This window comes from Eucyclogobius newberryi, unplaced genomic scaffold (genome assembly GCF_026437365.1).
Source record: "Eucyclogobius newberryi isolate DKJ021-1_F unplaced genomic scaffold, fEucNew1.0.hap1 SCAF_11, whole genome shotgun sequence".
NCBI lineage: Eukaryota > Metazoa > Chordata > Actinopteri > Gobiiformes > Gobiidae > Eucyclogobius > Eucyclogobius newberryi.
This window is the reverse complement of record NW_027315735.1, coordinates 11,607,905-11,630,569: the sequence shown is the minus strand read 5'-3', so window position 1 is coordinate 11,630,569 and position 22,665 is coordinate 11,607,905. Positions and strand designations below refer to the sequence as shown.

Sequence of the window (22,665 nt, the reverse complement as noted above, 5' to 3'; positions counted from 1 at the left end):
TTGTTTACTTTGCCAGTGCCCCATTTTTAAGCCTATGGCTTTTGATTTCTTTCGATCGATCGATCTTTGCAAAGTAAATAAGTATTCAACTGCGGACTCTTGATTGACATTGCCATCCCTCTGAATTTCAGAAGCATGCGCTTTGGCCTCAAAACTCCTCCTACTTTTGGCGGCAGGAAAAAAAGGCTACAACCCATACACACGCACAAGAAAAGGTTCCCGTAAGCAGCTAATGAGTTGTTGTGGCCGAGTGGTTAATGCGATGGACTAGAAATCCATTGGGAATTTCCCGCGCAGGTTTGAATCCTGCCAACAACGTGGTTCATGTTGTTCCCGTACGGGCCCCTGCTGGCAGGCCATTTGGCGGAAGTAAAGAATCCCTGGTTGGCTTTTGACCAGGGCCAGATTTAGAATATGCATTTTATGAAAGCTAAACTCAAACGGAAGCGCTGCCGACAGACATCACACAGCCCTGCTCTTGACGTTCGGCATGCGAACTGGCAGCGGTGGGATTTAAACCCACGCCTCCGAAGAGACTGGAACCTAAATCCAGCGCCTTAGACCACTCGGCCACGCTACCTGTTGCTCAGTTGGACAAGAAATGCGACCAGCGAAACCGTGCAAAAAAAGGCGTTTCTATGATAGTAATTATCTTCAAACCATGTTCCGTGTGCATGGAACTTTAGATATCAATTACAGGCGCCGATTTGCGACACGGCACTGCGAAAGCATGTGTCCTTGCGATGGTGGTATAGTGGTAAGCATAGCTGCCTTCCAAGCAGTTGACCCGGGTTCGATTCCCGGCCATCGCATGCTGTACTTTTGAGTTATACATGTGTATATGCAGTTTCATTCACAACTAAAGCTCTCAGAGGGCAATGGCCAAACTGTCAAACAATTGAGTATTAGAGCATTTGAACTAATCCTCTTGGCAGATCGCATGATTGCGGAGTGACAGGTATGAAACAGCCCCATAACATGAATGAGTGAATGCTGTTCACCCACTATAACAAGAATCAACAAAGTACATGACGCTGACATGAAGTTGAACACGCAACTTTCTGATCTGGAGTCAGACGCGCTACCGTTGCGCCACAGAGGCAGCCCGAGTGGTCCGGTCCGATGGCGCTGTGTTACGTTATAGAAGAAACGCTCAAATAAGCTCTATTTTCAGAATCAAAAAGGTTTTCTGGCAATTGTCAGTGAACAAAATTCCCAAACTACAAGCGTACTTGGGTGGTAAGGTGCAGCATAGCATTTTAGCCTAAGTCCAAGATGTTTATAACACATGAGATTATTCAGCAACGCCTTGACAGGGATGACTAATGAGGCCAAAGAGTTCTTTTGGGGTCTCCCCACGTAGATTTAAATCCTGAGAGTAATGGCTTCTTCTGCTCAAGTGTGTGATGGGATTTTGTTTACTTTGCCAGTGCCCCATTTTTAAGCCTATGGCTTTTGATTTCTTTCGATCGATCGATCGATCTTTGCAAAGTAAATAAGTATTCAACTACGGACTCTTGGTTGACATTGCCATCCCTCTGAACTTTAGAAGCATGCGCTTTGGCCTCAAAACTCCTCCTACTTTTGGCGGCAGGAAAAAAAGGCTACAACCCATACACACGCACAAGAAAAGGTTCCGATGGCGCTGTGTTACGTTATAGAAGAAACGCTCAAATAAGCTCTATTTTCAGAATCAAAAAGGTTTTCTGGCAATTGTCAGTGAACAAAATTCCCAAACTACAAGCGTACTTGGGTGGTAAGGTGCAGCATAGCATTTTAGCCTAAGTCCAAGATGTTTATAACACATGAGATTATTCAGCAACGCCTTGACAGGGATGACTAATGAGGCCAAAGAGTTCTTTTGGGGTCTCCCCACGTAGATTTAAATCCTGAGAGTAATGGCTTCTTCTGCTCAAGTGTGTGATGGGATTTTGTTTACTTTGCCAGTGCCCCATTTTTAAGCCTATGGCTTTTGATTTCTTTCGATCGATCGATCGATCTTTGCAAAGTAAATAAGTATTCAACTGCGGACTCTTGGTTGACATTGCCATCCCTCTGAACTTTAGAAGCATGCGCTTTGGCCTCAAAACTCCTCCTACTTTTGGCGGCAGGAAAAAAAGGCTACAACCCATACACACGCACAAGAAAAGGTTCCGATGGCGCTGTGTTACGTTATAGAAGAAACGCTCAAATAAGCTCTATTTTCAGAATCAAAAAGGTTTTCTGGCAATTGTCAGTGAACAAAATTCCCAAACTACAAGCGTACTTGGGTGGTAAGGAGCAGCATAGCATTTTAGCCTAAGTCCAAGATGTTTATAACACATAAGATTATTCAGCAACGCCTTGACAGGGATGACTAATGAGGCCAAAGAGTTCTTTTGGGGTCTCCCCACGTATATTTAAATCCTGAGAGTAATGGCTTCTTCTGCTCAAGTGTGTGATGGGATTTTGTTTACTTTGCCAGTGCCCCATTTTTAAGCCTATGGCTTTTGATTTCTTTCGATCGATCGATCGATCTTTGCAAAGTAAATAAGTATTCAACTGCGGACTCTTGGTTGACATTGCCATCCCTCTGAACTTTAGAAGCATGCGCTTTGGCCTCAAAACTCCTCCTACTTTTGGCGGCAGGAAAAAAAGGCTACAACCCATACACACGCACAAGAAAAGGTTCCCGTAAGCAGCTAATGAGTTGTTGTGGCCGAGTGGTTAAGGCGATGGACTAGAAATCCATTGGGAATTTCCCGCGCAGGTTCGAATCCTGCCAACAACGTGGTTCATGTTGTTCCCGTACGGGCCCCTGCTGGCAGGCCATTTGGCGGAAGTAAAGAATACCTGGTTGGCTTTTGACCAGGGCCAGATTTAGAATATGTATTTTATGAAAGCTAAACTCAAACGGAAGCGCTGCCGACAGACATCACACAGCCCTGCTCTTGACGTTCGGCATGCGAACTGGCAGCGGTGGGATTTAAACCCACGCCTCCGAAGAGACTGGAACCTAAATCCAGCGCCTTAGACCACTCGGCCACGCTACCTGTTGCTCAGTTGGACAAGAAATGCGACCAGCGAAACCGTGCAAAAAAAGGCGTTTCTATGATAGTAATTATCTTCAAACCATGTTCCGTGTGCATGGAACTTTAGATATCAATTACAGGCGCCGATTTGCGACACGGCACTGCTAAAGCATGTGTCCTTGCGATGGTGGTATAGTGGTAAGCATAGCTGCCTTCCAAGCAGTTGACCCGGGTTCGATTCCCGGCCATCGCATGCTGTACTTTTGAGTTATACATGTGTATATGCAGTTTCATTCACAACTAAAGCTCTCAGAGGGCAATGGCCAAACTGTCAAACAGTTGAGTATTAGAGCATTTGAACTAATCCTCTTGGCAGATCGCATGATTGCGGAGTGACAGGTATGAAACAGCCCCATAACATGAATGAGTGAATGCTGTTCACCCACTATAACAAGAATCAACAAAGTACATGACGCTGACATGAAGTTGAGCACGCAACTTTCTGATCTGGAGTCAGACGCGCTACCGTTGCGCCACAGAGGCAGCCCGAGTGGTCCGGTCCGATGGCGCTGTGTTACGTTATAGAAGAAACGCTCAAATAAGCTCTATTTTCAGAATCAAAAAGGTTTTCTGGCAATTGTCAGTGAACAAAATTCCCAAACTACAAGCGTACTTGGGTGGTAAGGAGCAGCATAGCATTTTAGCCTAAGTCCAAGATGTTTATAACACATGAGATTATTCAGCAACGCCTTGACAGGGATGACTAATGAGGCCAAAGAGTTCTTTTGGGGTCTCCCCACGTAGATTTAAATCCTGGGAGTAATGGCTTCTTCTGCTCAAGTGTGTGATGGGATTTTGTTTACTTTGCCAGTGCCCCATTTTTAAGCCTATGGCTTTTGATTTCTTTCGATCGATCGATCGATCTTTGCAAAGTAAATAAGTATTCAACTGCGGACTCTTGGTTGACATTGCCATCCCTCTGAACTTTAGAAGCATGCGCTTTGGCCTCAAAACTCCTCCTACTTTTGGCGGCAGGAAAAAAAGGCTACAACCCATACACACGCACAAGAAAAGGTTCCCGTAAGCAGTTAATGAGTTGTTGTGGCCGAGTGGTTAAGGCGATGGACTAGAAATCCATTGGGAATTTCACGCGCAGGTTCGAATCCTGCCAACAACGTGGTTCATGTTGTTCCCGTACGGGCCCCTGCTGGCAGGCCATTTGGCGGAAGTAAAGAATACCTGGTTGGCTTTTGACCAGGGCCAGATTTAGAATATGCATTTTATGAAAGCTAAACTCAAACGGAAGCGCTGCCGACAGACATCACACAGCCCTGCTCTTGACGTTCGGCATGCGAACTGGCAGCGGTGGGATTTAAACCCACGCCTCCGAAGAGACTGGAACCTAAATCCAGCGCCTTAGACCACTCGGCCACGCTACCTGTTGCTCAGTTGGACAAGAAATGCGACCAGCGAAACCGTGCAAAAAAAGGCGTTTCTATGATAGTAATTATCTTCAAACCATGTTCCGTGTGCATGGAACTTTAGATATCAATTACAGGCGCCGATTTGCGACACGGCACTGCGAAAGCATGTGTCCTTGCGATGGTGGTATAGTGGTAAGCATAGCTGCCTTCCAAGCAGTTGACCCGGGTTCGATTCCCGGCCAGCGCATGCTGTACTTTTGAGTTATACATGTGTATATGCAGTTTCATTCACAACTAAAGCTCTCAGAGGGCAATGGCCAAACTGTCAAACAATTGAGTATTAGAGCATTTGAACTAATCCTCTTGGCAGATCGCATGATTGCGGAGTGACAGGTATGAAACAGCCCCATAACATGAATGAGTGAATGCTGTTCACCCACTATAACAAGAATCAACAAAGTACATGACGCTGACATGAAGTTGAACACGCAACTTTCTGATCTGGAGTCAGACGCGCTACCGTTGCGCCACAGAGGCAGCCCGAGTGGTCCGGTCCGATGGCGCTGTGTTACGTTATAGAAGAAACGCTCAAATAAGCTCTATTTTCAGAATCAAAAAGGTTTTCTGGCAATTGTCAGTGAACAAAATTCCCAAACTACAAGCGTACTTGGGTGGTAAGGTGCAGCATAGCATTTTAGCCTAAGTCCAAGATGTTTATAACACATGAGATTATTCAGCAACGCCTTGACAGGGATGACTAATGAGGCCAAAGAGTTCTTTTGGGGTCTCCCCACGTAGATTTAAATCCTGAGAGTAATGGCTTCTTCTGCTCAAGTGTGTGATGGGATTTTGTTTACTTTGCCAGTGCCCCATTTTTAAGCCTATGGCTTTTGATTTCTTTCGATCGATCGATCGATCTTTGCAAAGTAAATAAGTATTCAACTACGGACTCTTGGTTGACATTGCCATCCCTCTGAACTTTAGAAGCATGCGCTTTGGCCTCAAAACTCCTCCTACTTTTGGCGGCAGGAAAAAAAGGCTACAACCCATACACACGCACAAGAAAAGGTTCCGATGGCGCTGTGTTACGTTATAGAAGAAACGCTCAAATAAGCTCTATTTTCAGAATCAAAAAGGTTTTCTGGCAATTGTCAGTGAACAAAATTCCCAAACTACAAGCGTACTTGGGTGGTAAGGTGCAGCATAGCATTTTAGCCTAAGTCCAAGATGTTTATAACACATGAGATTATTCAGCAACGCCTTGACAGGGATGACTAATGAGGCCAAAGAGTTCTTTTGGGGTCTCCCCACGTAGATTTAAATCCTGAGAGTAATGGCTTCTTCTGCTCAAGTGTGTGATGGGATTTTGTTTACTTTGCCAGTGCCCCATTTTTAAGCCTATGGCTTTTGATTTCTTTCGATCGATCGATCGATCTTTGCAAAGTAAATAAGTATTCAACTGCGGACTCTTGGTTGACATTGCCATCCCTCTGAACTTTAGAAGCATGCGCTTTGGCCTCAAAACTCCTCCTACTTTTGGCGGCAGGAAAAAAAGGCTACAACCCATACACACGCACAAGAAAAGGTTCCGATGGCGCTGTGTTACGTTATAGAAGAAACGCTCAAATAAGCTCTATTTTCAGAATCAAAAAGGTTTTCTGGCAATTGTCAGTGAACAAAATTCCCAAACTACAAGCGTACTTGGGTGGTAAGGAGCAGCATAGCATTTTAGCCTAAGTCCAAGATGTTTATAACACATAAGATTATTCAGCAACGCCTTGACAGGGATGACTAATGAGGCCAAAGAGTTCTTTTGGGGTCTCCCCACGTATATTTAAATCCTGAGAGTAATGGCTTCTTCTGCTCAAGTGTGTGATGGGATTTTGTTTACTTTGCCAGTGCCCCATTTTTAAGCCTATGGCTTTTGATTTCTTTCGATCGATCGATCGATCTTTGCAAAGTAAATAAGTATTCAACTGCGGACTCTTGGTTGACATTGCCATCCCTCTGAACTTTAGAAGCATGCGCTTTGGCCTCAAAACTCCTCCTACTTTTGGCGGCAGGAAAAAAAGGCTACAACCCATACACACGCACAAGAAAAGGTTCCCGTAAGCAGCTAATGAGTTGTTGTGGCCGAGTGGTTAAGGCGATGGACTAGAAATCCATTGGGAATTTCCCGCGCAGGTTCGAATCCTGCCAACAACGTGGTTCATGTTGTTCCCGTACGGGCCCCTGCTGGCAGGCCATTTGGCGGAAGTAAAGAATACCTGGTTGGCTTTTGACCAGGGCCAGATTTAGAATATGTATTTTATGAAAGCTAAACTCAAACGGAAGCGCTGCCGACAGACATCACACAGCCCTGCTCTTGACGTTCGGCATGCGAACTGGCAGCGGTGGGATTTAAACCCACGCCTCCGAAGAGACTGGAACCTAAATCCAGCGCCTTAGACCACTCGGCCACGCTACCTGTTGCTCAGTTGGACAAGAAATGCGACCAGCGAAACCGTGCAAAAAAAGGCGTTTCTATGATAGTAATTATCTTCAAACCATGTTCCGTGTGCATGGAACTTTAGATATCAATTACAGGCGCCGATTTGCGACACGGCACTGCTAAAGCATGTGTCCTTGCGATGGTGGTATAGTGGTAAGCATAGCTGCCTTCCAAGCAGTTGACCCGGGTTCGATTCCCGGCCATCGCATGCTGTACTTTTGAGTTATACATGTGTATATGCAGTTTCATTCACAACTAAAGCTCTCAGAGGGCAATGGCCAAACTGTCAAACAGTTGAGTATTAGAGCATTTGAACTAATCCTCTTGGCAGATCGCATGATTGCGGAGTGACAGGTATGAAACAGCCCCATAACATGAATGAGTGAATGCTGTTCACCCACTATAACAAGAATCAACAAAGTACATGACGCTGACATGAAGTTGAGCACGCAACTTTCTGATCTGGAGTCAGACGCGCTACCGTTGCGCCACAGAGGCAGCCCGAGTGGTCCGGTCCGATGGCGCTGTGTTACGTTATAGAAGAAACGCTCAAATAAGCTCTATTTTCAGAATCAAAAAGGTTTTCTGGCAATTGTCAGTGAACAAAATTCCCAAACTACAAGCGTACTTGGGTGGTAAGGAGCAGCATAGCATTTTAGCCTAAGTCCAAGATGTTTATAACACATGAGATTATTCAGCAACGCCTTGACAGGGATGACTAATGAGGCCAAAGAGTTCTTTTGGGGTCTCCCCACGTAGATTTAAATCCTGGGAGTAATGGCTTCTTCTGCTCAAGTGTGTGATGGGATTTTGTTTACTTTGCCAGTGCCCCATTTTTAAGCCTATGGCTTTTGATTTCTTTCGATCGATCGATCGATCTTTGCAAAGTAAATAAGTATTCAACTGCGGACTCTTGGTTGACATTGCCATCCCTCTGAACTTTAGAAGCATGCGCTTTGGCCTCAAAACTCCTCCTACTTTTGGCGGCAGGAAAAAAAGGCTACAACCCATACACACGCACAAGAAAAGGTTCCCGTAAGCAGTTAATGAGTTGTTGTGGCCGAGTGGTTAAGGCGATGGACTAGAAATCCATTGGGAATTTCACGCGCAGGTTCGAATCCTGCCAACAACGTGGTTCATGTTGTTCCCGTACGGGCCCCTGCTGGCAGGCCATTTGGCGGAAGTAAAGAATACCTGGTTGGCTTTTGACCAGGGCCAGATTTAGAATATGTATTTTATGAAAGCTAAACTCAAACGGAAGCGCTGCCGACAGACATCACACAGCCCTGCTCTTGACGTTCGGCATGCGAACTGGCAGCGGTGGGATTTAAACCCACGCCTCCGAAGAGACTGGAACCTAAATCCAGCGCCTTAGACCACTCGGCCACGCTACCTGTTGCTCAGTTGGACAAGAAATGCGACCAGCGAAACCGTGCAAAAAAAGGCGTTTCTATGATAGTAATTATCTTCAAACCATGTTCCGTGTGCATGGAACTTTAGATATCAATTACAGGCGCCGATTTGCGACACGGCACTGCTAAAGCATGTGTCCTTGCGATGGTGGTATAGTGGTAAGCATAGCTGCCTTCCAAGCAGTTGACCCGGGTTCGATTCCCGGCCATCGCATGCTGTACTTTTGAGTTATACATGTGTATATGCAGTTTCATTCACAACTAAAGCTCTCAGAGGGCAATGGCCAAACTGTCAAACAGTTGAGTATTAGAGCATTTGAACTAATCCTCTTGGCAGATCGCATGATTGCGGAGTGACAGGTATGAAACAGCCCCATAACATGAATGAGTGAATGCTGTTCACCCACTATAACAAGAATCAACAAAGTACATGACGCTGACATGAAGTTGAGCACGCAACTTTCTGATCTGGAGTCAGACGCGCTACCGTTGCGCCACAGAGGCAGCCCGAGTGGTCCGGTCCGATGGCGCTGTGTTACGTTATAGAAGAAACGCTCAAATAAGCTCTATTTTCAGAATCAAAAAGGTTTTCTGGCAATTGTCAGTGAACAAAATTCCCAAACTACAAGCGTACTTGGGTGGTAAGGAGCAGCATAGCATTTTAGCCTAAGTCCAAGATGTTTATAACACATGAGATTATTCAGCAACGCCTTGACAGGGATGACTAATGAGGCCAAAGAGTTCTTTTGGGGTCTCCCCACGTAGATTTAAATCCTGAGAGTAATGGCTTCTTCTGCTCAAGTGTGTGATGGGATTTTGTTTACTTTGCCAGTGCCCCATTTTTAAGCCTATGGCTTTTGATTTCTTTCGATCGATCGATCGATCTTTGCAAAGTAAATAAGTATTCAACTGCGGACTCTTGGTTGACATTGCCATCCCTTTGAACTTTAGAAGCATGCGCTTTGGCCTCAAAACTCCTCCTACTTTTGGCGGCAGGAAAAAAAGGCTACAACCCATACACACGCACAAGAAAAGGTTCCGATGGCGCTGTGTTACGTTATAGAAGAAACGCTCAAATAAGCTCTATTTTCAGAATCAAAAAGGTTTTCTGGCAATTGTCAGTGAACAAAATTCCCAAACTACAAGCGTACTTGGGTGGTAAGGAGCAGCATAGCATTTTAGCCTAAGTCCAAGATGTTTATAACACATGAGATTATTCAGCAACGCCTTGACAGGGATGACTAATGAGGCCAAAGAGTTCTTTTGGGGTCTCCCCACGTAGATTTAAATCCTGAGAGTAATGGCTTCTTCTGCTCAAGTGTGTGATGGGATTTTGTTTACTTTGCCAGTGCCCCATTTTTAAGCCTATGGCTTTTGATTTCTTTCGATCGATCGATCGATCTTTGCAAAGTAAATAAGTATTCAACTACGGACTCTTGGTTGACATTGCCATCCCTCTGAACTTTAGAAGCATGCGCTTTGGCCTCAAAACTCCTCCTACTTTTGGCGGCAGGAAAAAAAGGCTACAACCCATACACACGCACAAGAAAAGGTTCCGATGGCGCTGTGTTACGTTATAGAAGAAACGCTCAAATAAGCTCTATTTTCAGAATCAAAAAGGTTTTCTGGCAATTGTCAGTGAACAAAATTCCCAAACTACAAGCGTACTTGGGTGGTAAGGTGCAGCATAGCATTTTAGCCTAAGTCCAAGATGTTTATAACACATGAGATTATTCAGCAACGCCTTGACAGGGATGACTAATGAGGCCAAAGAGTTCTTTTGGGGTCTCCCCACGTAGATTTAAATCCTGAGAGTAATGGCTTCTTCTGCTCAAGTGTGTGATGGGATTTTGTTTACTTTGCCAGTGCCCCATTTTTAAGCCTATGGCTTTTGATTTCTTTCGATCGATCGATCTTTGCAAAGTAAATAAGTATTCAACTGCGGACTCTTGATTGACATTGCCATCCCTCTGAATTTCAGAAGCATGCGCTTTGGCCTCAAAACTCCTCCTACTTTTGGCGGCAGGAAAAAAAGGCTACAACCCATACACACGCACAAGAAAAGGTTCCCGTAAGCAGCTAATGAGTTGTTGTGGCCGAGTGGTTAATGCGATGGACTAGAAATCCATTGGGAATTTCCCGTGCAGGTTCGAATCCTGCCAACAACGTGGTTCATGTTGTTCCCGTACGGGCCCCTGCTGGCAGGCCATTTGGCGGAAGTAAAGAATCCCTGGTTGGCTTTTGACCAGGGCCAGATTTAGAATATGTATTTTATGAAAGCTAAACTCAAACGGAAGCGCTGCCGACAGACATCACACAGCCCTGCTCTTGACGTTCGGCATGCGAACTGGCAGCGGTGGGATTTAAACTCACGTCTCCGAAGAGACTGGAACCTAAATCCAGCGCCTTAGACCACTCGGCCACCCTACCTGTTGCTCAGTTGGACAAGAAATGCGACCAGCGAAACCGTGCAAAAAAAGGCGTTTCTATGATAGTAATTATCTTCAAACCATGTTCCGTGTGCATGGAACTTTAGATATTAATTACAGGCGCCGATTTGCGACACCGCACTGCGAAAGCATGTGTCCTTGGGATGGTGGTATAGTGGTAAGCATAGCTGCCTTCCAAGCAGTTGACCCGGGTTCGATTCCCGGACAGCGCATGCTGTACTTTTGAGTTATACATGTGTATATGCAGTTTCATTCACAACTAAAGCTCTCAGAGGGCAATGGCCAAACTGTCAAACAGTTGAGTATTAGAGCATTTGAACTAATCCTCTTGGCAGATCGCATGATTGCGGAGTGACAGGTATGAAACAGCCCCATAACATGAATGAGTGAATGCTGTTCACCCACTATAACAAGAATCAACAAAGTACATGACGCTGACGTGAAGTTGAACACGCAACTTTCTGATCTGGAGTCAGACGCGCTACCGTTGCGCCACAGAGGCAGCCCGAGTGGTCAGGTCCGATGGCGCTGTGTTACGTTATAGAAGAAACGCTCAAATAAGCTCTATTTTCAGAATCAAAAAGGTTTTCTGGCAATTGTCAGTGAACAAAATTCCCAAACTACAAGCGTACTTGGGTGGTAAGGTGCAGCATAGCATTTTAGCCTAAGTCCAAGATGTTTATAACACATGAGATTATTCAGCAACGCCTTGACAGGGATGACTAATGAGGCCAAAGAGTTCTTTTGGGGTCTCCCCACGTAGATTTAAATCCTGAGAGTAATGGCTACTTCTGCTCAAGAGTGTGATGGGATTTTGTTTACTTTGCCAGTGCCCCATTTTTAAGCCTATGGCTTTTGATTTCTTTCGATCGATCGATCGATCTTTGCAAAGTAAATAAGTATTCAACTACGGACTCTTGGTTGACATTGCCATCCCTCTGAACTTTAGAAGCATGCGCTTTGGCCTCAAAACTCCTCCTACTTTTGGCGGCAGGAAAAAAAGGCTACAACCCATACACACGCACAAGAAAAGGTTCCGATGGCGCTGTGTTACGTTATAGAAGAAACGCTCAAATAAGCTCTATTTTCAGAATCAAAAAGGTTTTCTGGCAATTGTCAGTGAACAAAATTCCCAAACTACAAGCGTACTTGGGTGGTAAGGTGCAGCATAGCATTTTAGCCTAAGTCCAAGATGTTTATAACACATGAGATTATTCAGCAACGCCTTGACAGGGATGACTAATGAGGCCAAAGAGTTCTTTTGGGGTCTCCCCACGTAGATTTAAATCCTGAGAGTAATGGCTTCTTCTGCTCAAGTGTGTGATGGGATTTTGTTTACTTTGCCAGTGCCCCATTTTTAGGCCTATGGCTTTTGATTTCTTTCGATCGATCGATCTTTGCAAAGTAAATAAGTATTCAACTGCGGACTCTTGATTGACATTGCCATCCCTCTGAATTTCAGAAGCATGCGCTTTGGCCTCAAAACTCCTCCTACTTTTGGCGGCAGGAAAAAAAGGCTACAACCCATACACACGCACAAGAAAAGGTTCCCGTAAGCAGCTAATGAGTTGTTGTGGCCGAGTGGTTAATGCGATGGACTAGAAATCCATTGGGAATTTCCCGTGCAGGTTCGAATCCTGCCAACAACGTGGTTCATGTTGTTCCCGTACGGGCCCCTGCTGGCAGGCCATTTGGCGGAAGTAAAGAATCCCTGGTTGGCTTTTGACCAGGGCCAGATTTAGAATATGTATTTTATGAAAGCTAAACTCAAACGGAAGCGCTGCCGACAGACATCACACAGCCCTGCTCTTGACGTTCGGCATGCGAACTGGCAGCGGTGGGATTTAAACTCACGTCTCCGAAGAGACTGGAACCTAAATCCAGCGCCTTAGACCACTCGGCCACCCTACCTGTTGCTCAGTTGGACAAGAAATGCGACCAGCGAAACCGTGCAAAAAAAGGCGTTTCTATGATAGTAATTATCTTCAAACCATGTTCCGTGTGCATGGAACTTTAGATATTAATTACAGGCGCCGATTTGCGACACGGCACTGCGAAAGCATGTGTCCTTGGGATGGTGGTATAGTGGTAAGCATAGCTGCCTTCCAAGCAGTTGACCCGGGTTCGATTCCCGGCCAGCGCATGCTGTACTTTTGAGTTATACATGTGTATATGCAGTTTCATTCACAACTAAAGCTCTCAGAGGGCAATGGCCAAACTGTCAAACAGTTGAGTATTAGAGCATTTGAACTAATCCTCTTGGCAGATCGCATGATTGCGGAGTGACAGGTATGAAACAGCCCCATAACATGAATGAGTGAATGCTGTTCACCCACTATAACAAGAATCAACAAAGTACATGACGCTGACGTGAAGTTGAACACGCAACTTTCTGATCTGGAGTCAGACGCGCTACCGTTGCGCCACAGAGGCAGCCCGAGTGGTCCGGTCCGATGGCGCTGTGTTACGTTATAGAAGAAACGCTCAAATAAGCTCTATTTTCAGAATCAAAAAGGTTTTCTGGCAATTGTCAGTGAACAAAATTCCCAAACTACAAGCGTACTTGGGTGGTAAGGTGCAGCATAGCATTTTAGCCTAAGTCCAAGATGTTTATAACACATGAGATTATTCAGCAACGCCTTGACAGGGATGACTAATGAGGCCAAAGAGTTCTTTTGGGGTCTCCCCACGTAGATTTAAATCCTGAGAGTAATGGCTACTTCTGCTCAAGAGTGTGATGGGATTTTGTTTACTTTGCCAGTGCCCCATTTTTAAGCCTATGGCTTTTGATTTCTTTCGATCGATCGATCGATCTTTGCAAAGTAAATAAGTATTCAACTACGGACTCTTGGTTGACATTGCCATCCCTCTGAACTTTAGAAGCATGCGCTTTGGCCTCAAAACTCCTCCTACTTTTGGCGGCAGGAAAAAAAGGCTACAACCCATACACACGCACAAGAAAAGGTTCCGATGGCGCTGTGTTACGTTATAGAAGAAACGCTCAAATAAGCTCTATTTTCAGAATCAAAAAGGTTTTCTGGCAATTGTCAGTGAACAAAATTCCCAAACTACAAGCGTACTTGGGTGGTAAGGTGCAGCATAGCATTTTAGCCTAAGTCCAAGATGTTTATAACACATGAGATTATTCAGCAACGCCTTGACAGGGATGACTAATGAGGCCAAAGAGTTCTTTTGGGGTCTCCCCACGTAGATTTAAATCCTGAGAGTAATGGCTTCTTCTGCTCAAGTGTGTGATGGGATTTTGTTTACTTTGCCAGTGCCCCATTTTTAAGCCTATGGCTTTTGATTTCTTTCGATCGATCGATCTTTGCAAAGTAAATAAGTATTCAACTGCGGACTCTTGATTGACATTGCCATCCCTCTGAATTTCAGAAGCATGCGCTTTGGCCTCAAAACTCCTCCTACTTTTGGCGGCAGGAAAAAAAGGCTACAACCCATACACACGCACAAGAAAAGGTTCCCGTAAGCAGCTAATGAGTTGTTGTGGCCGAGTGGTTAATGCGATGGACTAGAAATCCATTGGGAATTTCCCGTGCAGGTTCGAATCCTGCCAACAACGTGGTTCATGTTGTTCCCGTACGGGCCCCTGCTGGCAGGCCATTTGGCGGAAGTAAAGAATCCCTGGTTGGCTTTTGACCAGGGCCAGATTTAGAATATGTATTTTATGAAAGCTAAACTCAAACGGAAGCGCTGCCGACAGACATCACACAGCCCTGCTCTTCACATTCGGCATGCGAACTGGCAGCGGTGGGATTTAAACTCACGTCTCCGAAGAGACTGGAACCTAAATCCAGCGCCTTAGACCACTCGGCCACCCTACCTGTTGCTCAGTTGGACAAGAAATGCGACCAGCGAAACCGTGCAAAAAAAGGCGTTTCTATGATAGTAATTATCTTCAAACCATGTTCTGTGTGCATGGAACTTTAGATATCAATTACAGGCGCCGATTTGCGACACGGCACTGCGAAAGCATGTGTCCTTGGGATGGTGGTATAGTGGTAAGCATAGCTGCTTTCCAAGCAGTTGACCCGGGTTCGATTCCCGGCCAGCGCATGCTGTACTTTTGAGTTATACATGTGTATATGCAGTTTCATTCACAACTAAAGCTCTCAGAGGGCAATGGCCAAACTGTCAAACAGTTGAGTATTAGAGCATTTGAACTAATCCTCTTGGCAGATCGCATGATTGCGGAGTGACAGGTATGAAACAGCCCCATAACATGAATGAGTGAATGCTGTTCACCCACTATAACAAGAATCAACAAAGTACATGACGCTGACGTGAAGTTGAACACGCAACTTTCTGATCTGGAGTCAGACGCGCTACCGTTGCGCCACAGAGGCAGCCCGAGTCGTCCGGTCCGATGGCGCTGTGTTACGTTATAGAAGAAACGCTCAAATAAGCTCTATTTTCAGAATCAAAAAGGTTTTCTGGCAATTGTCAGTGAACAAAATTCCCAAACTACAAGCGTACTTGGGTGGTAAGGTGCAGCATAGCATTTTAGCCTAAGTCCAAGATGTTTATAACACATGAGATTATTCAGCAACGCCTTGACAGGGATGACTAATGAGGCCAAAGAGTTCTTTTGGGGTCTCCCCACGTAGATTTAAATCCTGAGAGTAATGGCTACTTCTGCTCAAGAGTGTGATGGGATTTTGTTTACTTTGCCAGTGCCCCATTTTTAAGCCTATGGCTTTTGATTTCTTTCGATCGATCGATCGATCTTTGCAAAGTAAATAAGTATTCAACTACGGACTCTTGGTTGACATTGCCATCCCTCTGAACTTTAGAAGCATGCGCTTTGGCCTCAAAACTCCTCCTACTTTTGGCGGCAGGAAAAAAAGGCTACAACCCATACACACGCACAAGAAAAGGTTCCGATGGCGCTGTGTTACGTTATAGAAGAAACGCTCAAATAAGCTCTATTTTCAGAATCAAAAAGGTTTTCTGGCAATTGTCAGTGAACAAAATTCCCAAACTACAAGCGTACTTGGGTGGTAAGGTGCAGCATAGCATTTTAGCCTAAGTCCAAGATGTTTATAACACATGAGATTATTCAGCAACGCCTTGACAGGGATGACTAATGAGGCCAAAGAGTTCTTTTGGGGTCTCCCCACGTAGATTTAAATCCTGAGAGTAATGGCTTCTTCTGCTCAAGTGTGTGATGGGATTTTGTTTACTTTGCCAGTGCCCCATTTTTAGGCCTATGGCTTTTGATTTCTTTCGATCGATCGATCTTTGCAAAGTAAATAAGTATTCAACTGCGGACTCTTGATTGACATTGCCATCCCTCTGAATTTCAGAAGCATGCGCTTTGGCCTCAAAACTCCTCCTACTTTTGGCGGCAGGAAAAAAAGGCTACAACCCATACACACGCACAAGAAAAGGTTCCCGTAAGCAGCTAATGAGTTGTTGTGGCCGAGTGGTTAATGCGATGGACTAGAAATCCATTGGGAATTTCCCGTGCAGGTTCGAATCCTGCCAACAACGTGGTTCATGTTGTTCCCGTACGGGCCCCTGCTGGCAGGCCATTTGGCGGAAGTAAAGAATCCCTGGTTGGCTTTTGACCAGGGCCAGATTTAGAATATGTATTTTATGAAAGCTAAACTCAAACGGAAGCGCTGCCGACAGACATCACACAGCCCTGCTCTTGACGTTCGGCATGCGAACTGGCAGCGGTGGGATTTAAACTCACGTCTCCGAAGAGACTGGAACCTAAATCCAGCGCCTTAGACCACTCGGCCACCCTACCTGTTGCTCAGTTGGACAAGAAATGCGACCAGCGAAACCGTGCAAAAAAAGGCGTTTCTATGATAGTAATTATCTTCAAACCATGTTCCGTGTGCATGGAACTTTAGATATTAATTACAGGCGCCGATTTGCGACACGGCACTGCGAAAGCATGTGTCCTTGGGATGGTGGTATAGTGGTAAGCATAGCTGCCTTCCAAGCAGTTGACCCGGGTTCGATTCCCGGCCAGCGCATGCTGTACTTTTGAGTTATACATGTGTATATGCAGTTTCATTCACAACTAAAGCTCTCAGAGGGCAATGGCCAAACTGTCAAACAGTTGAGTATTAGAGCATTTGAACTAATCCTCTTGGCAGATCGCATGATTGCGGAGTGACAGGTATGAAACAGCCCCATAACATGAATGAGTGAATGCTGTTCACCCACTATAACAAGAATCAACAAAGTACATGACGCTGACGTGAAGTTGAACACGCAACATTCTGATCTGGAGTCAGACGCGCTACCGTTGCGCCACAGAGGCAGCCCGAGTGGTCCGGTCCGATGGCGCTGTGTTACGTTATAGAAGAAACGCTCAAATAAGCTCTATTTTCAGAATCAAAAAGGTTTTCTGGCAATTGTCAGTGAACAAAATTCCCAAACTACAAGCGTACTTGGGTGGTAAGGTGCAGCATAGCATTTTAGCCTAAGTCCAAGATGTTTATAACACATGAGATTATTCAGCAACGCCTTGACAGGGATGACTAATGAGGCCAAAGAGTTCTTTTGGGGTCTCCCCACGTAGATTTAAATCCTGAGAGTAATGGCTACTTCTGCTCAAGAGTGTGATGGGATTTTGTTTACTTTGCCAGTGCCCCATTTTTAAGCCTATGGCTTTTGATTTCTTTCGATCGATCGATCGATCTTTGCAAAGTAAATAAGTATTCAACTACGGACTCTTGGTTGACATTGCCATCCCTCTGAACTTTAGAAGCATGCGCTTTGGCCTCAAAACTCCTCCTACTTTTGGCGGCAGGAAAAAAAGGCTACAACCCATACACACGCACAAGAAAAGGTTCCGATGGCGCTGTGTTACGTTATAGAAGAAACGCTCAAATAAGCTCTATTTTCAGAATCAAAAAGGTTTTCTGGCAATTGTCAGTGAACAAAATTCCCAAACTACAAGCGTACTTGGGTGGTAAGGTGCAGCATAGCATTTTAGCCTAAGTCCAAGATGTTTATAACACATGAGATTATTCAGCAACGCCTTGACAGGGATGACTAATGAGGCCAAAGAGTTCTTTTGGGGTCTCCCCACGTAGATTTAAATCCTGAGAGTAATGGCTTCTTCTGCTCAAGTGTGTGATGGGATTTTGTTTACTTTGCCAGTGCCCCATTTTTAAGCCTATGGCTTTTGATTTCTTTCGATCGATCGATCTTTGCAAAGTAAATAAGTATTCAACTGCGGACTCTTGATTGACATTGCCATCCCTCTGAATTTCAGAAGCATGCGCTTTGGCCTCAAAACTCCTCCTACTTTTGGCGGCAGGAAAAAAAGGCTACAACCCATACACACGCACAAGAAAAGGTTCCCGTAAGCAGCTAATGAGTTGTTGTGGCCGAGTGGTTAATGCGATGGACTAGAAATCCATTGGGAATTTCCCGTGCAGGTTCGAATCCTGCCAACAACGTGGTTCATGTTGTTCCCGTACGGGCCCCTGCTGGCAGGCCATTTGGCGGAAGTAAAGAATCCCTGGTTGGCTTTTGACCAGGGCCAGATTTAGAATATGTATTTTATGAAAGCTAAACTCAAACGGAAGCGCTGCCGACAGACATCACACAGCCCTGCTCTTCACATTCGGCATGCGAACTGGCAGCGGTGGGATTTAAACTCACGTCTCCGAAGAGACTGGAACCTAAATCCAGCGCCTTAGACCACTCGGCCACCCTACCTGTTGCTCAGTTGGACAAGAAATGCGACCAGCGAAACCGTGCAAAAAAAGGCGTTTCTATGATAGTAATTATCTTCAAACCATGTTCTGTGTGCATGGAACTTTAGATATCAATTACAGGCGCCGATTTGCGACACGGCACTGCGAAAGCATGTGTCCTTGGGATGGTGGTATAGTGGTAAGCATAGCTGCTTTCCAAGCAGTTGACCCGGGTTCGATTCCCGGCCAGCGCATGCTGTACTTTTGAGTTATACATGTGTATATGCAGTTTCATTCACAACTAAAGCTCTCAGAGGGCAATGGCCAAACTGTCAAACAGTTGAGTATTAGAGCATTTGAACTAATCCTCTTGGCAGATCGCATGATTGCGGAGTGACAGGTATGAAACAGCCCCATAACATGAATGAGTGAATGCTGTTCACCCACTATAACAAGAATCAACAAAGTACATGACGCTGACGTGAAGTTGAACACGCAACTTTCTGATCTGGAGTCAGACGCGCTACCGTTGCGCCACAGAGGCAGCCCGAGTCGTCCGGTCCGATGGCGCTGTGTTACGTTATAGAAGAAACGCTCAAATAAGCTCTATTTTCAGAATCAAAAAGGTTTTCTGGCAATTGTCAGTGAACAAAATTCCCAAACTACAAGCGTACTTGGGTGGTAAGGTGCAGCATAGCATTTTAGCCTAAGTCCAAGATGTTTATAACACATGAGATTATTCAGCAACGCCTTGACAGGGATGACTAATGAGGCCAAAGAGTTCTTTTGGGGTCTCCCCACGTAGATTTAAATCCTGAGAGTAATGGCTTCTTCTGCTCAAGTGTGTGATGGGATTTTGTTTACTTTGCCAGTGCCCCATTTTTAAGCCTATGGCTTTTGATTTCTTTCGATCGATCGATCTTTGCAAAGTAAATAAGTATTCAACTGCGGACTCTTGATTGACATTGCCATCCCTCTGAATTTCAGAAGCATGCGCTTTGGCCTCAAAACTCCTCCTACTTTTGGCGGCAGGAAAAAAAGGCTACAACCCATACACACGCACAAGAAAAGGTTCCCGTAAGCAGCTAATGAGTTGTTGTGGCCGAGTGGTTAATGCGATGGACTAGAAATCCATTGGGAATTTCCCGTGCAGGTTCGAATCCTGCCAACAACGTGGTTCATGTTGTTCCCGTACGGGCCCCTGCTGGCAGGCCATTTGGCGGAAGTAAAGAATCCCTGGTTGGCTTTTGACCAGGGCCAGATTTAGAATATGTATTTTATGAAAGCTAAACTCAAACGGAAGCGCTGCCGACAGACATCACACAGCCCTGCTCTTCACATTCGGCATGCGAACTGGCAGCGGTGGGATTTAAACTCACGTCTCCGAAGAGACTGGAACCTAAATCCAGCGCCTTAGACCACTCGGCCACCCTACCTGTTGCTCAGTTGGACAAGAAATGCGACCAGCGAAACCGTGCAAAAAAAGGCGTTTCTATGATAGTAATTATCTTCAAACCATGTTCTGTGTGCATGGAACTTTAGATATCAATTACAGGCGCCGATTTGCGACACGGCACTGCGAAAGCATGTGTCCTTGGGATGGTGGTATAGTGGTAAGCATAGCTGCTTTCCAAGCAGTTGACCCGGGTTCGATTCCCGGCCAGCGCATGCTGTACTTTTGAGTTATACATGTGTATATGCAGTTTCATTCACAACTAAAGCTCTCAGAGGGCAATGGCCAAACTGTCAAACAGTTGAGTATTAGAGCATTTGAACTAATCCTCTTGGCAGATCGCATGATTGCGGAGTGACAGGTATGAAACAGCCCCATAACATGAATGAGTGAATGCTGTTCACCCACTATAACAAGAATCAACAAAGTACATGACGCTGACGTGAAGTTGAACACGCAACTTTCTGATCTGGAGTCAGACGCGCTACCGTTGCGCCACAGAGGCAGCCCGAGTCGTCCGGTCCGATGGCGCTGTGTTACGTTATAGAAGAAACGCTCAAATAAGCTCTATTTTCAGAATCAAAAAGGTTTTCTGGCAATTGTCAGTGAACAAAATTCCCAAACTACAAGCGTACTTGGGTGGTAAGGTGCAGCATAGCATTTTAGCCTAAGTCCAAGATGTTTATAACACATGAGATTATTCAGCAACGCCTTGACAGGGATGACTAATGAGGCCAAAGAGTTCTTTTGGGGTCTCCCCACGTAGATTTAAATCCTGAGAGTAATGGCTTCTTCTGCTCAAGAGTGTGATGGGATTTTGTTTACTTTGCCAGTGCCCCATTTTTAAGCCTATGGCTTTTGATTTCTTTCGATCGATCGATCTTTGCAAAGTAAATAAGTATTCAACTGCGGACTCTTGATTGACATTGCCATCCCTCTGAATTTCAGAAGCATGCGCTTTGGCCTCAAAACTCCTCCTACTTTTGGCGGCAGGAAAAAAAGGCTACAACCCATACACACGCACAAGAAAAGGTTCCCGTAAGCAGCTAATGAGTTGTTGTGGCCGAGTGGTTAATGCGATGGACTAGAAATCCATTGGGAATTTCCCGTGCAGGTTCGAATCCTGCCAACAACGTGGTTCATGTTGTTCCCGTACGGGCCCCTGCTGGCAGGCCATTTGGCGGAAGTAAAGAATCCCTGGTTGGCTTTTGACCAGGGCCAGATTTAGAATATGTATTTTATGAAAGCTAAACTCAAACGGAAGCGCTGCCGACAGACATCACACAGCCCTGCTCTTGACGTTCGGCATGCGAACTGGCAGCGGTGGGATTTAAACTCACGTCTCCGAAGAGACTGGAACCTAAATCCAGCGCCTTAGACCACTCGGCCACCCTACCTGTTGCTCAGTTGGACAAGAAATGCGACCAGCGAAACCGTGCAAAAAAAGGCGTTTCTATGATAGTAATTATCTTCAAACCATGTTCCGTGTGCATGGAACTTTAGATATCAATTACAGGCGCTGATTTGCGACACGGCACTGCGAAAGCATGTGTCCTTGGGATGGTGGTATAGTGGTAAGCATAGCTGCCTTCCAAGCAGTTGACCCGGGTTCGATTCCCGGCCAGCGCATGCTGTACTTTTGAGTTATACATGTGTATATGCAGTTTCATTCACAACTAAAGCTCTCAGAGGGCAATGGCCAAACTGTCAAACAGTTGAGTATTAGAGCATTTGAACTAATCCTCTTGGCAGATCGCATGATTGCGGAGTGACAGGTATGAAACAGCTCCATAACATGAATGAGTGAATGCTGTTCACCCACTATAACAAGAATCAACAAAGTACATAACGCTGACGTGAAGTTGAACACGCAACTTTCTGATCTGGAGTCAGACGCGCTACCGTTGCGCCACAGAGGCAGCCCGAGTCGTCCGGTCCGATGGCGCTGTGTTACGTTATAGAAGAAACGCTCAAATAAGCTCTATTTTCAGAATCAAAAAGGTTTTCTGGCAATTGTCAGTGAACAAAATTCCCAAACTACAAGCGTACTTGGGTGGTAAGGTGCAGCATAGCATTTTAGCCTAAGTCCAAGATGTTTATAACACATGAGATTATTCAGCAACGCCTTGACAGGGATGACTAATGAGGCCAAAGAGTTCTTTTGGGGTCTCCCCACGTAGATTTAAATCCTGAGAGTAATGGCTACTTCTGCTCAAGAGTGTGATGGGATTTTGTTTACTTTGCCAGTGCCCCATTTTTAAGCCTATGGCTTTTGATTTCTTTCGATCGATCGATCGATCTTTGCAAAGTAAATAAGTATTCAACTACGGACTCTTGGTTGACATTGCCATCCCTCTGAACTTTAGAAGCATGCGCTTTGGCCTCAAAACTCCTCCTACTTTTGGCGGCAGGAAAAAAAGGCTACAACCCATACACACGCACAAGAAAAGGTTCCGATGGCGCTGTGTTACGTTATAGAAGAAACGCTCAAATAAGCTCTATTTTCAGAATCAAAAAGGTTTTCTGGCAATTGTCAGTGAACAAAATTCCCAAACTACAAGCGTACTTGGGTGGTAAGGTGCAGCATAGCATTTTAGCCTAAGTCCAAGATGTTTATAACACATGAGATTATTCAGCAACGCCTTGACAGGGATGACTAATGAGGCCAAAGAGTTCTTTTGGGGTCTCCCCACGTAGATTTAAATCCTGAGAGTAATGGCTACTTCTGCTCAAGAGTGTGAT

General features: G+C 45.2%; 22 non-coding genes across 22 annotated transcripts; 17 read left to right on the top strand and 5 right to left on the bottom strand.

Moving 5' to 3' along the window:
• Positions 1 to 236: 236 nt before the first annotated feature.
• On the top strand, positions 237 to 318 carry trnas-aga (transfer RNA serine (anticodon AGA)). The gene has a single exon. It is a non-coding gene; the product is annotated as a tRNA-Ser (tRNA).
• A 180-nt stretch (positions 319 to 498) lies between these two features.
• Positions 499 to 580, bottom strand: trnal-uag (transfer RNA leucine (anticodon UAG)). The gene has a single exon. It is a non-coding gene; the product is annotated as a tRNA-Leu (tRNA).
• Positions 581 to 740: 160 nt separating this feature from the next.
• trnag-ucc (transfer RNA glycine (anticodon UCC)) lies at positions 741 to 812 on the top strand. Its single transcript has one exon. It is a non-coding gene; the product is annotated as a tRNA-Gly (tRNA).
• Positions 813 to 2,688: 1,876 nt separating this feature from the next.
• Positions 2,689 to 2,770, top strand: trnas-aga (transfer RNA serine (anticodon AGA)). Its single transcript has one exon. It is a non-coding gene; the product is annotated as a tRNA-Ser (tRNA).
• Positions 2,771 to 2,950: 180 nt separating this feature from the next.
• On the bottom strand, positions 2,951 to 3,032 carry trnal-uag (transfer RNA leucine (anticodon UAG)). Its single transcript has one exon. It is a non-coding gene; the product is annotated as a tRNA-Leu (tRNA).
• Positions 3,033 to 3,192: 160 nt separating this feature from the next.
• Positions 3,193 to 3,264, top strand: trnag-ucc (transfer RNA glycine (anticodon UCC)). Its single transcript has one exon. It is a non-coding gene; the product is annotated as a tRNA-Gly (tRNA).
• Positions 3,265 to 4,106: 842 nt separating this feature from the next.
• trnas-aga (transfer RNA serine (anticodon AGA)) lies at positions 4,107 to 4,188 on the top strand. The gene has a single exon. It is a non-coding gene; the product is annotated as a tRNA-Ser (tRNA).
• A 180-nt stretch (positions 4,189 to 4,368) lies between these two features.
• On the bottom strand, positions 4,369 to 4,450 carry trnal-uag (transfer RNA leucine (anticodon UAG)). Its single transcript has one exon. It is a non-coding gene; the product is annotated as a tRNA-Leu (tRNA).
• A 160-nt stretch (positions 4,451 to 4,610) lies between these two features.
• trnag-ucc (transfer RNA glycine (anticodon UCC)) lies at positions 4,611 to 4,682 on the top strand. The gene has a single exon. It is a non-coding gene; the product is annotated as a tRNA-Gly (tRNA).
• A 1,876-nt stretch (positions 4,683 to 6,558) lies between these two features.
• trnas-aga (transfer RNA serine (anticodon AGA)) lies at positions 6,559 to 6,640 on the top strand. The gene has a single exon. It is a non-coding gene; the product is annotated as a tRNA-Ser (tRNA).
• Positions 6,641 to 6,820: 180 nt separating this feature from the next.
• On the bottom strand, positions 6,821 to 6,902 carry trnal-uag (transfer RNA leucine (anticodon UAG)). Its single transcript has one exon. It is a non-coding gene; the product is annotated as a tRNA-Leu (tRNA).
• Positions 6,903 to 7,062: 160 nt separating this feature from the next.
• Positions 7,063 to 7,134, top strand: trnag-ucc (transfer RNA glycine (anticodon UCC)). Its single transcript has one exon. It is a non-coding gene; the product is annotated as a tRNA-Gly (tRNA).
• An 842-nt stretch (positions 7,135 to 7,976) lies between these two features.
• trnas-aga (transfer RNA serine (anticodon AGA)) lies at positions 7,977 to 8,058 on the top strand. The gene has a single exon. It is a non-coding gene; the product is annotated as a tRNA-Ser (tRNA).
• Positions 8,059 to 8,238: 180 nt separating this feature from the next.
• trnal-uag (transfer RNA leucine (anticodon UAG)) lies at positions 8,239 to 8,320 on the bottom strand. The gene has a single exon. It is a non-coding gene; the product is annotated as a tRNA-Leu (tRNA).
• A 160-nt stretch (positions 8,321 to 8,480) lies between these two features.
• trnag-ucc (transfer RNA glycine (anticodon UCC)) lies at positions 8,481 to 8,552 on the top strand. The gene has a single exon. It is a non-coding gene; the product is annotated as a tRNA-Gly (tRNA).
• A 1,872-nt stretch (positions 8,553 to 10,424) lies between these two features.
• Positions 10,425 to 10,506, top strand: trnas-aga (transfer RNA serine (anticodon AGA)). The gene has a single exon. It is a non-coding gene; the product is annotated as a tRNA-Ser (tRNA).
• Positions 10,507 to 12,355: 1,849 nt separating this feature from the next.
• trnas-aga (transfer RNA serine (anticodon AGA)) lies at positions 12,356 to 12,437 on the top strand. Its single transcript has one exon. It is a non-coding gene; the product is annotated as a tRNA-Ser (tRNA).
• A 1,849-nt stretch (positions 12,438 to 14,286) lies between these two features.
• trnas-aga (transfer RNA serine (anticodon AGA)) lies at positions 14,287 to 14,368 on the top strand. Its single transcript has one exon. It is a non-coding gene; the product is annotated as a tRNA-Ser (tRNA).
• A 1,849-nt stretch (positions 14,369 to 16,217) lies between these two features.
• On the top strand, positions 16,218 to 16,299 carry trnas-aga (transfer RNA serine (anticodon AGA)). The gene has a single exon. It is a non-coding gene; the product is annotated as a tRNA-Ser (tRNA).
• Positions 16,300 to 18,148: 1,849 nt separating this feature from the next.
• On the top strand, positions 18,149 to 18,230 carry trnas-aga (transfer RNA serine (anticodon AGA)). The gene has a single exon. It is a non-coding gene; the product is annotated as a tRNA-Ser (tRNA).
• A 1,332-nt stretch (positions 18,231 to 19,562) lies between these two features.
• trnas-aga (transfer RNA serine (anticodon AGA)) lies at positions 19,563 to 19,644 on the top strand. The gene has a single exon. It is a non-coding gene; the product is annotated as a tRNA-Ser (tRNA).
• A 1,332-nt stretch (positions 19,645 to 20,976) lies between these two features.
• On the top strand, positions 20,977 to 21,058 carry trnas-aga (transfer RNA serine (anticodon AGA)). The gene has a single exon. It is a non-coding gene; the product is annotated as a tRNA-Ser (tRNA).
• The last annotated feature ends 1,607 nt before the right edge of the window (positions 21,059 to 22,665 follow it).